This window comes from Aegilops tauschii, chromosome 1 (genome assembly GCF_002575655.3).
Source record: "Aegilops tauschii subsp. strangulata cultivar AL8/78 chromosome 1, Aet v6.0, whole genome shotgun sequence".
NCBI lineage: Eukaryota > Viridiplantae > Streptophyta > Magnoliopsida > Poales > Poaceae > Aegilops > Aegilops tauschii.
In genome coordinates, this window is record NC_053035.3 from 179727008 (window position 1) to 179739496 (window position 12489).

Sequence of the window (12489 nt, forward strand, 5' to 3'; positions counted from 1 at the left end):
GTCCACCGCTGCGGCAGAGGACTAGATTCGGCGGCTTGCCGTGGTTGGGGGGGGGGGGTCGGGGAGGGGAAGGGGAGGGGCTCTGGGGAAGGATGTTGGGGGCAAAGAGGGGAAAACAATGGAGTTACCAAAGCATCCCTTTTCCGTTCATGTGGCAGGGGTAAAACAGGAATATCGTAGGGCTAAACTTCCGGGCGCGAGATATTTCGATGTGAGCGGGAAGTTTGAAAGCTTTTGGCGCCTGAAATTATATTCTGCTCTTGTACGGCCGACTATGATATCATGGCCGAGAATTTGTTTGTTTTGCACGCAAAAAAGTGCAAGTTTTGAAAATCAATGTCTCCAACTCGAAACTTAGATTGTCCATTCAATTCAAATATGGATCATTGAGCTACTACAAGCAAATACCATCATATGGTCCAATTCAAATGAAATTCCAAATGTGTTTATCCTAAATATGATGACAAAAGCAAAAATGTGTATGTGTATGAATAAAGTGGATGATTATAAAGTTTGAACATGCCCGTATGTGTATATCTCTAGGTTTGATATATGAATTTGGAATCACGAAATCCCGGCTTAAAAATGTACCTCCATTTAAATGAATTACAAAAGCTAATGATGGAGTCGAATTCCAAAATTCCAATCTTAGGTTTGTAATTCTGGTACATCAAAGTATATCACGCATGTTCAAAAGTATCGTTATCTCATAGTCCAAACTATGAAACAAATTGATCAACCTTGAGTGCACACACTATTGACCATGTATATCTCAATTACGCTAAAGTCCGTCAAATATAGACACCTCACTCTTTATCTGAAGCCAACCCCCCTCGTCGCCCACCCCCACCCCTCATCGCCCATCCCCCCCCCCACACACACAGAAGTTGTTCTCTCCCCCAAACACCAACACACGAGCACATTAACACCCCTCTCTCTTCTAAAGTCCGAACCCCAATATAGGTCTCTATCACTTTGTCTCTTGGGCATGCACACATCTCTTCCCCCACTCTCTAGCTAGGTTTCCCGGCATCTCTCTTTCCCAAGCACACGCACTATGTAGAGTGTATCTTTCCCATACACACAAAACATCGCCCCCAAACGTCTATCTCCCTAGTTATGTGGTTCTCGCACACTCACCTCACACACCACCCCCACTGCAAAACAATCACACTTTGTCTCCTTGTGCACCACTCTCCTCTTTCTATCTCTCCCACATGCGGACCCGCCCCAGCTCCTCCCTGTATACATATATGTCATGACTCTTTCCATAGCTCCCTAATGTATCATCGTTCTCGATCTCGCACATTGTTTTCTACACCATCTATTCCAGATCTCTCATGAAGTCCCTATCACACACACGATGACTCGCTTCCCTTGCGTCTCCGTACATAGGCCCATTTCAAACAACATCAACATTGTCTCCCTATCTATATGCCATTTATGGACACAAACGCTCCCTCTCTCGCCCCCTCTCTTCCTCTCTCTCTCTCCGTCGCTAGCTCTCTCTCTCTCTCTCTCGCTCTCACACCCCTCTCCCACACACAATCGATGTCTCTTCCAAATAGTTTGCTCCCCCCGCCTGCACCCATGCTATCCCGCTACCACACATGTCACACCATCCCCCCTTCCCTTATACTAGGTTTACATCATTAGTGGTCTCTCTACTCCACATACACACACTCCCTCTCCCACACAAACGCGCGCACAAACACACACAAACACGCACAAACACCCATTAATCTAGATCCTCATCTCTCCCCATGTTCGCATGTGTATCTCGCACACTCTCTAATTATGTATATGTGTCTCCACGTTACACAACACAAAGCCCCATGTACATGTCTCTCTCTATCCTCCACACACATAGACACAAAGAATCTGTTATCATTGCCTCAGTCTCTAGACATATCACACACGCACACTGTCTCTCTCTCTCTCTCTCGCAAACACGCTCAACAAGGGTTTCCCCGTGAATAACTTACCGTCTATTCATCAACAGTCGTAGCAGTACGGCGAACACGAGACGTGAAAAAGAATAAATCTACACGTGCTTAGACCACCTAGTATGACTACTAGGACTAGAGCAAGCCAAAAAGCGCGCCGCCGTCACCCCCTCCTTATCGGCGACGGGAAAACCTTTGTTTTACAGAGTCGAGAAGTCATTGTGCTAAGGCCTCACATGCTGAGGCGTTGAATAGAATGTAGATGCTAGTTTACGGAAACAAGTATCGATAATACGTTTGTATCTCCATACTTATATTTTTTCTCTTATAAAAAACCGTGTTGGTCTTGCAATATAGACCGTCCGATCTATATCTGACTGATGGAAATTAAACTAAAAGATACCCGCACCCCTCTCCACATTTGCAGACAAGGCCTTCCCTCGTTCATCCTTATCTCCAACAACCTCATTGTTGAGCAATTAAGAAAGGAAGCCTCTGGAACAAACTGTCCTGGTGGCCGCTGCCGGCGTCGTCAATCCCCATGCCTCCGCTCAGTCCGACCACCAATCACCACCACGCCCCACTCCTCTTCACCTTATCTCCTATTTCTCGAGATATCATTAGTTTTTACACATGGGATTACTCCCGCATGGGTCAATCACAACGAGTGTTTTTATAAAAAAATGCATCTTGATGTTCCGTGCAATGCACGGATCTTGCTAGTACTCCTACAGAAGACTAAGTTGGTGATGATGGTGTGTCTGCCATCCGTCGTTTGTGACCATTAGATCTACATCTAACGACTGTGAGGTAAGTTGTTTCCTTTTCTCACAAACATCCCACTTGTCTACCAATTTGCAGAAAAACCCATAATTAGTATCTTAAAACCAACCACATCCCTCCCTGACCTCACCAAAACAGCCCAAGGAATATATTCTAATTGAAACATAATATATGTATATCAAAATTAGAGTGTTTTGTATCAAGTTTGTGAATAAGTATTATTCTAATTATGATTCGTTGCAACGCACATGACCATTGCTAGTATTTCCAACCATGCAATTTTTCCCTAGTATTCCATAGTTTCGAGTTTTCCATCAAGATATTAGTCACTCATGGCTGATATTTACTTTCAATCATGTACACATATGCACTATGTAACTAGCCTTGCTTATTGGGTTCCAAAGCTTAACTTTCCCTCCTACTTACAATGTATAGAGTATTTAACAAAAAACTACCACTTTCAACCAGCCCTAGAAGAATCTATTGTACAAAAATAGCAAAAACATACCCAAAATTTCTTAATCGACGCCAAAAACTACTACCTACCGATTAGGTTAGTTTAAACCCATTTATGACAGGGTTGGCCCACACGTCCGTGCTGACGAGGCTGCTTAAACCAACACATTTTGTTTGACCGTTGACACGAGGGACCCACATCTGACCTTCTATCCTGTTATTCCCCCTCAAATCATTATTTTTCCTGAACATTACTTCAAACAGTACTGATGCGTGTTCGTCGGCGGCGCCGGTGATGAGCGAGTTGGCCGCCGCTCCGCCGGACGGGCCGGACGCCGCGCTGGCCTCCGCACGGGTTGGCAGGCTGGCCCGAGCGTGACTCACGAGCGAGCAAGCCGCCGCGCTGGCCTTCGCTCGAGCCAGATGGCTGGCCTTAGCGCGGCGCGCGCGAGCAAGCCGCCGCACCGCCGTGCCAATCTAGCTAGCAAACCTTGCAGACAAGCAGCTGGACGGAGCTATCTTGGCTAGCTAGCGGCCGCGAGTGCCGGACGAAGCTGGCATCCGGGCTGCCGCAAGATGGGCTCCGCACCGCCGGCGGTTTTGACCTCGCCTTCTGCCGGCGGCGGTAGCTGTGTCCCATGGCCAAGGATGACTAGGTGGACGGGCCGGAGGTAGGAGGTCACTCGGGGATTTTGTGCAGACTGACATGTAGGTCCCACAAGTCATAACGCCCGGTCGAATAGAAGGCGTTGACTTAATGGGCGACATGGGCCCTGTTTGGATACTCTAAGTCAGAGGTTAGATTCTAACCCCGAACTAACTCTAACCAAAGTGGTGTCTGGATGGCAGGGTTAGATTGACAACAAATGTATCCAAACAGGGCCATGGGTTGAAACGTGCCTATAACGACACTTTGTAGAGTAGTCGTTTCTTGGTAGGGCTGGTTGGTAAGAGCATGTATAATGGTTGATAAGGTAGTCTTATCTTAAGTCTGCCACGTATGCAAATGGTAGTAGTTTCTTGGCATTATTAGTGGTTTCTTGCATCATTAGGGGTTTCTTGTAAGGAACAATGTACTACTAGCGACAAAAGGCGATTCTAGGTTGCGTTGTACTCCAATGAGTACTACTAGTGGTTGCGGGAGTGTATACGTCGTTTTGTGGTTCGATCCTGGCCGAACACACGACGGCCTTTTTTAAAATAGTAACTTCGCTGCGAGCTAATATTTTACACGGGTAGTTTGAGTTTTGAAGTCAAACGGACGTGCGGCACCACAATCTGGGTGCACTGGATAGCCTAGCCACGTGAACGGGTTTTCCTTCCCAGCATCTCGTGGCTTGAGTGCTTGCCCTAGCCGCACCTCGCTTGCAGCTTCCTCATCAGCCAGTAGCATATTTAAACTAGCGCCTCCCAATTAAGTCAGAGGAGCCGGAAAAGCCTGGTGGGGCATTGGGAACTGTGCAATATGGCTCTGTACGTAAAGTGCTCTACTACTACTCTGTAGCTTGTGGCGTTGCACGCATGGACTTCACTCCATTATTGGCTCTACTATAAAAGAAATTCCTCTTGACGTGTTTTTTTGAAACGGAGGCAAAAGCTTTGCTTCATCTCATTCATAAAGAAGGAACTACTAACAAAGTTTGACGAGATCCATTACACCTCCACAAATGGAAGCGAAAAGCCTAGTCTCGCTGTATCAAATAACTCAAATGTTCTGCCCCCGTAGTAACCGTCGCTGATAAACAGGCTACTAGTGTGTGCGTGAGAGGAGCGGCTGAGTAGGCCAGCTACGTGAGAGGAGCGGCTGAATAGAGCACCGAGAGTACCCACTAGGCCACTACGCAGGTGTACTTTCCCTGCATTGATAGTACAGCGATGGTTCTAGAGAATAGTAGTACCCTCCACTTCCAACTGTAGCTCCTTGGCCCTGAGATTGAAGAGTTCAAAACTGGTGCACTATACTAGAAGTACAGTACATCGCACTACTAGTTGAGAAAGTAGTACTAGTACTGCTACGGTACGAGTACGTACTCCTCCGTCACATAATGTAAGACGTTTTTTGACACTAGTTGGCGTGTACAAAAAATAGCAAAAACATACCCAAAATTTCTTAATCCACGCCAAAAACTACTAGCTAGTGCCAAAAATTTCTTACTAGTTCTATTATTTACAGTATAATGCAATCCCATAACGTCCCATAATGCTAGTACTAGTAGTAAATAATAGCCTCACCCCTTCGCTAAGGAAAGATCTACAGTTGGAAAGGACGAGGCCCTGCGGTTACTACGCTCTTATCTCTTCCTCGCTAGTTCCCCTATCCCCGAAGAGAAGGCAGTTCGTCCCTGCTCCCGTGGATTCGCCAGGCGGTTCTCCTCCTCGTCGGGGCTGGGAGACCTTGGACGACGATCCTCTGGGAGAAATCGCACACCGCTCCGACGTCCTCACCGCCGCAAGACTCGGTGCTTCGTGCACCAACTTTTTCAAGACGGTTCTTAAAATGGCTTGGGAAAAGGCCATGCTTGTTAGTCTTCCATGCGTCCTCGAGGAGAAGGTTCTTCTATGGGACAATCCTTCAAACAGTCCACCGCTCCCTGGCCATGGTTGCACGTTGACTCCGCTAGAGTTGCCGACGTTGAGAGGTAGTCGGATTTTGTCCGATGAGCAGGTGAGTAATGGAGTTTGATCATGTAGTACTTAGTTATTCCATTTCCATCCCGTAATTTCTCCGCTGCCCGCCGTCTTATATATAGGTCTGGGTCGGTGCCAACAAAGATTGGCTTGCATACCTCCGGCTGGATACCACCATCATTTTGCACAACATCCACAGCAGTGCGGCCGTTCCGGAAGACCCCTTCTTCACCATTGGGATCGGCCTTCCGGACTGGCTGGGCTTGAATACGTATGATGATGCCTACATGAGATTGAAGAAGATAGCAATTGCGGACCCGCCGACAAAGCGACACGGCTATGACGATTACCATCTCATCGCGGTGTTCGACATAAGGATTGCCATCAATGTAAGAGGCAATAACGGCAGAGGCCAGCGCATGTTGGCGGCGGCAGATTTGTACCCCTACACGTTCGAAGACGCCGTGCGCCATCTAGGCCGCATCTTCGCGGTGACAAGCCAGGGGACTTGTTTCATCTGGTTGCCATCCTACGGTACGGGAGATTACAAACGGAATGCACAAACCATCATTTGCATCCCTAACGGTACTCCATTATTTTGCAGGGACCAGTCATCCCGCGATCAAAATAAGATCGCCGATCCTGGATGTGCATTTGCATCCGCGATTCGGTCTAACATGGAACCTTGTAGCTGACTTTGGCATATTGGGATCAACTATCTTAGCAGTCGTTACCCATGGTACCACTGATGTGCAACATGGTCACACAATCTACCACGATCGGACCGTCACCATCTACCCAGGTATTCCATTTTTTAACCCTCTCGCCTTCTCTTTCTTTGTTGTACTAGTACTCTATACTTACGTACTAGTAGGAGTACTTTTTACCCTGGAGGACGCGTATAGCTTGCTAGGCCCTTGAAGACTTGAACCCACTAGCTGCCACCATTTTTGTTTTTCCATGTCTTACTATCTCATCCATGTAGCTAAGAGTGGCTATATATAATAAGCCGGTTATTTTACTTCCTCTATACCGGAGTAGTACTATTTGCTGCACAGTATTACTGACCGCCATATTTGAGCACAACATTATTATGCATGGACCTTGACTATGTACGTCACCATGTGTCCAGATCTGAGATGCCGCGTGTACCAGATGAACAGCGCCGAGTTCGACCCCCGTGATGCTACGTGGGTGCCGAGGAACACTCTTGGAGAGTACTCGCTTTTCATTGGGGACAGCTACCCCATTGTGAAGCGGATGCCACCTTCCGTGCACGACACGGAAGGCCTGCCGTTCATGAAGCATGGTTGTGTCTTCAGTGCGCACCGCTGGATGAACGACATGCTGGGAGACGCTATCACTGATTTATGCCGCTTCAGCTTGGATGAGTCTCCATCGTGTGGAACCGGACTAGAAAGCTGCGACAATGATTCCCGTTGCCCAGCGCTATGGATCGTGCCATCCATGAAGAACACCTGGGACTGGAACCTGGAGGAGGACATGTAGCCCATCTATAACGTGTAAGTGGAGTACGGTAAATTGTGAACGGTAGCACAGTGAATATATGTAGACTAGTCGTGCACAAATTTATCACATGAATTGGAGATGAACTTGTGTGGCATACTGGCATTTGTCCTTTAGAATTTATTACTAGTAAATGTGTTATGTGTACGTGCAACTTGTGTGGTTGTTGCACGGGCTCCAACACGCTCTTTGAGAAAAAAAGGTGGCACAGCTTTGGATATACGTGACGTGGCGGCATCATACAGTAGCATCGTTCGCTATAGTTGTAGTACACTCCTACTAGGACGACAACTCCTATAAAACCTTGCGCTTGGCTCTTTGCCTCTTTGGGAGGTTCAACAGTTCGTACTCGTGTGAACCTTGCACTTGGCTCTTCGCCTCTTCGGAAGGTCCAACAATGATGATACTACAGTACACATTATGCTTCTGGCAATCTGACACCGATTGAACTACTGCACGTCCACCGCGAGGGCGAGGGAGAGGGAGAGGGAGAGGGCGCTGTAGTCAAAACCCTCTCCTTGTCCAGCGAACCACCGCACGCGTGGGCGAGGGAGAGGTGTAGTAAGCAAGCTTCTCCTCGTTCTGCGAGTTGACGGGACACATCAAAGTAGTACTAGTACTAGTCCATACTGCGTCCTTTCCGGTTAATATGGCTTAATTTGAAACGAGAAAATACACTGGCGGTCAGCGTATGTAACAATATGCTCTTTACGGTCACTATATATAGTTTTGCGGTGATTATACGATCACTAGCTCATCGTAGAGCACCATATTGCACCCTACTGACCGGCCACATAGTCGACGTGGCACTTTGTTGACTGGTTAAATTGTCACCTGGTTTTTGGGTCCCACCTGTCAGTTGGCAGAGCAAATAAATCAGCTAAAAAACAAAGAGTGTAGTACATCTACACTTCCAATGCATTTAGCCTTTAATCTAAATCGATATTGATTGACTAATGCACCAACTTGTGCTCTAGGTATAGGCTACTCCCTCCTTTCCGGTTTATAGGGCTCAATTCAAAAATCTCACCAACACAGGTAGATGGTGAGTGGTGGAATACTTTTTGTAGTTTGCAAAAGCACTCAATTAATGCTCTTGTTTTTCTCAAAAAGTTATGTTTACCAATGCATTAATTGCCATGCATGCATGCATAAAGTACATGCATTGGTCAATTTTCTCTTAATACTTGCATGCAATGATTTAATGCACCTTGGAATCTGAACATGTGATGGGGAACAACCAAATTGAGCCTTATAAAATGGAAAAACTAAAATTTTGAGATCAATTTTCTCTTAATACTTGCATGCAATGATTTAATGCACCTTGGAATCTGAACATGTGATGGGGAACAACCAAATTGAGCCTTATAAAATGGAAAAACTAAAATTTTGAGATTAGCCGCCAAGGTGCATTAAATCATTGCATGCAAGTATTAAGAGAAAATTGACCAATGCATGTACTTTATGCATGCATGCATTGCAATTAATGCATTGATAAACATAATTTTTTGAGAAAAACAAAAGCATTAATTAGGTGCTTTTGCAAACTACAAAAAATATTCCACCACTCACCATCTACCTTGGTTGGTGAGATTTTTGAATTGAGCCCTATAAACCAGAAAGGAGGGAGTATAAACCGGAAAGGAGGGAGTACATGTCTATCCTTAATTACAACATGCAACGACCTTCATTTAATCTTCTTCTCTCAATGGTCACATGCACACATAAGTCTGCTACTTTTGGGCGTTAATTATGCCCTGGTCAATGTGTAAATCTCTAAATGTACAGTCTTTCACGGACGTAGGGAGTAGGTTGAGCACTTGAGCGTGAGCGTGTGTGTTGCGTCGTGTGCTGTGTGCCGCATGGGTGCGTGAGTGTTGCGTGCGTCCATGTTTACGTGTGAGTGTTGCATGTTGCATGCATGCATGCATGCATGCATGGGGCTTACTCCCTCCCATTGACATGTTCATCAAGCTTCCTCTGTTCCCTCCATATGGTGATACTCCCTCTGTTCCCAAATACGGAGTAAAATCCTCCCTCTGTTCCCAAATACGGAGTAAAATCCTCCCTCTGTTCCCAAATACGGAGTATTTGTCTTTCTAGAGATTTCAACAAGTGACTACGTACAGAGCAAAATGAGTGAAGTGAGCGTAGAGGCATAGGGATAATGTAGAAAGGAAGTCTGCGCGATCCATTATTCCCCATCTCGGTCAGAGAGAACTATTCAACTAGTCTTCGCAGTGAAGTGACAATACACACTACAGCAGATGGGACACTTAATTAATAAGTTGAACCAGCGTGTTGGTGTTACTAAATCAGCCTTACCCAGTACTGCCATCATGTTTGCCAGTAGAGCATGCTTCTGTCCTCCATTAACTGACATATGGGCCCTCTTGTGGTACACCCACATGTCATCGGTGTAACTATTTACACTCCGAAGGACAGTATATCCTGGTAGTAGTAGTAGAATTGAGATTTAATGCACTTTCTTCCCCGTCTTCCACTCTTCTTCCTCCTCTCTTGTTCTTCCTCCTCTCTTCCCCATCGTCGGCCGCGCACCATTTCCCCCCGCTCACTGCTCGCCCGCCCGCGCTATCTTCCTTGGTAGCTCGCGCGTACCATATCCCCCCGCTCACTGCTCGGCCACACGAGGAGAAGCTTCTTCACTCGCCCGCCCGAATCCACTTCCCCGCTGGCTCGCAGGCACCGAAAACCCCAATGGCAGAACCGACTGACACACAGAGCCACGATTGGAATTCCCTCCCCGATGTTCTCTTGGAGCAGATCTGTAATCGTATGGACCTACTCAGCACCGTTCGTCTGGCCGCATGCTCAATGTCTTTGTACCGTCTACTCGTCTGCAACCGGCCGACTCTTTTCAAGACACCCTGCTTGCTGATGCCCGATCCTCGCAGGTGGCCCAGACACCGACTTGACGATCCTACGAAGGTTGCCGTGGTGCCCCTCGACATGCTACCACTACCCGTCCACCTGTCCTTCATGCGCGGCCACTACTGGGCGGGCATGAAGGCCAACTGGATCGTCCTGATCCACCAATCCTGTAGTCCGTGGTGTCTCGTGGATATCTACACCCAGCGAGAGATCACCCTTCCATCTTTGGATACCGCCGCCATCGAGCCTCGCGGCCCGCCGGACACTCCTGCCTACTACCCACGAGACGCGTCGAGCTTTTGGCTCGACCTCTGTTTGCTGAAGGTTGTAATCTGTGAAGTGCCCACACCATCAGAAGACTACATGGATTACAAGCTCATTGTCGTGTTCAACATGGGATTAGTCTATCTGGAATCCGGTCGCCATACATGGTTATGGCTCATTGTCGATCCTCTTTACCCAACACTTCTGTCTGATGCTATAGTGCACGATGGCATCGTTTATGCGGTTGACGCACAGATTGGCTGCCTATACTGGTGGAATCTATCGTTGTGTAATTGTTCTATCTCATCTCATCTTTACCTTAAGAATACGACTGCCTGTTCATTGTTACAAATTTAGAATATATAGTATGTCTATAACCACATCATTGCTATATGTTACTCTCATTTCCAGGATTTCTATAACAACGCATGTTATTGCTTAGAGTTGATATGATAACTGTAGTAAGTGCTATGGTAGAATATGAGTAGGCCCTATCATATCTGTTTTTCTCTCATTGTTACATGATGTTTGAACCTTGATATATTGCTAGAATATGAAAGCCATTGGCTTATTTTTTTAAAGTTGGGGTATGATTATGACCACGGCATTGCAATTCTCTGTCTATGATATGTGTCACTGTTATAATAATCTTAATTCCACACATACTCTGAACATGATTGTTTATTTTTGTCCTTTTGGTCTCCAATTTGAATTGTTGCAGCAGATGCAAATGCGCTGGCCTTCATGATTCCAGGACCTGGAATCATACCATCCGATGGGTGGTGGTTTATCGCTCGTTCAGCTGACGGTGGTCATTTGATGCTCATTTGCACGTACCAAATTGACCAAACCATTTCATCAAACCACATGCAGTACAATGCCTGGGGCGTTCGTGACATTGATGGCTATGGCTGCTTCGTGTTCGAGAAATATCCCAGCTCCGTTGGGCCAGGCGTATTCAACTGGAGGCGGGTTTACAGCCTCGGCAACCACTCCATGTTCCTCGGGCTCAATTATCCGATCATCCAACCAATCATCAATCATATCACCGACGATGATTACCGTGCTATGCAACTTCCATTCGCCAGGGGGGACTGTGTTTACACATCATACCATGGGTTTCATGAATCACCATATCCAGAGATTCGTCGACACAGCTTGTTGCCAGATAATCTTCAGTGTGTGAAAGGCATCAAGCTTCCATGCGATGGATGGCTTTTGCAAACCCGACATGCGGCGATGTGGTTCATGCCAACAACAAATATGCACAACTTATTTGTACTGATATGTAGACTGAGCCATGTATTCTGCTGCTGTAGCACGACCCTCTTTTGTTCGATATTATGTATTGTTGTTAGTTTGAAGCACTCCTCTGGTTTGAAGGATAGATACCTTTCTGGGATCAAGTGCATCCTAACTTACCTGCGCAGGATGTACTGATAAGGATGATGGAGATGTTGTGCAGTATATATATATATATCACTTAGGCTTCAAGTGCATACTTGTTAGTTAAACCTATGGTTAAAATGTGACACTAAATACGACTAGTAAGTAGTACAGTAGCAGTACTAGTATACGTTGGTCAAATTATTCATCATGTCCACACATTGAATTGACGTGACAACACGCTGCGCGTGAGGTGACACAAGAATCACGGCGGCGTGTTCAGGTATCCTGGACTTCAGATTTGGAGTACCACTTATCTCTCGAAATCTTTCATCATTCACTTAAAACAGTCGATTGATCATACATTGAGTACCATATAACTGGAATTAACCCATGCAAGTCGAAGAAGGATTGGCCAGTGCTTCCGGCTGGCGTCAAGTTCGATCCCACGGATCAGGAGCTGATCGAGCACCTTGAGGCCAAAGTGAGTGCTGATAGCGCGAGATCTCACCCTCTCATCGATTTGTTCATACCAACCATCGACAGCGAGCACGACATATGCTACACCCATCCTGAGAAACTTCCAGGTAAGACACCGATCGGCCGT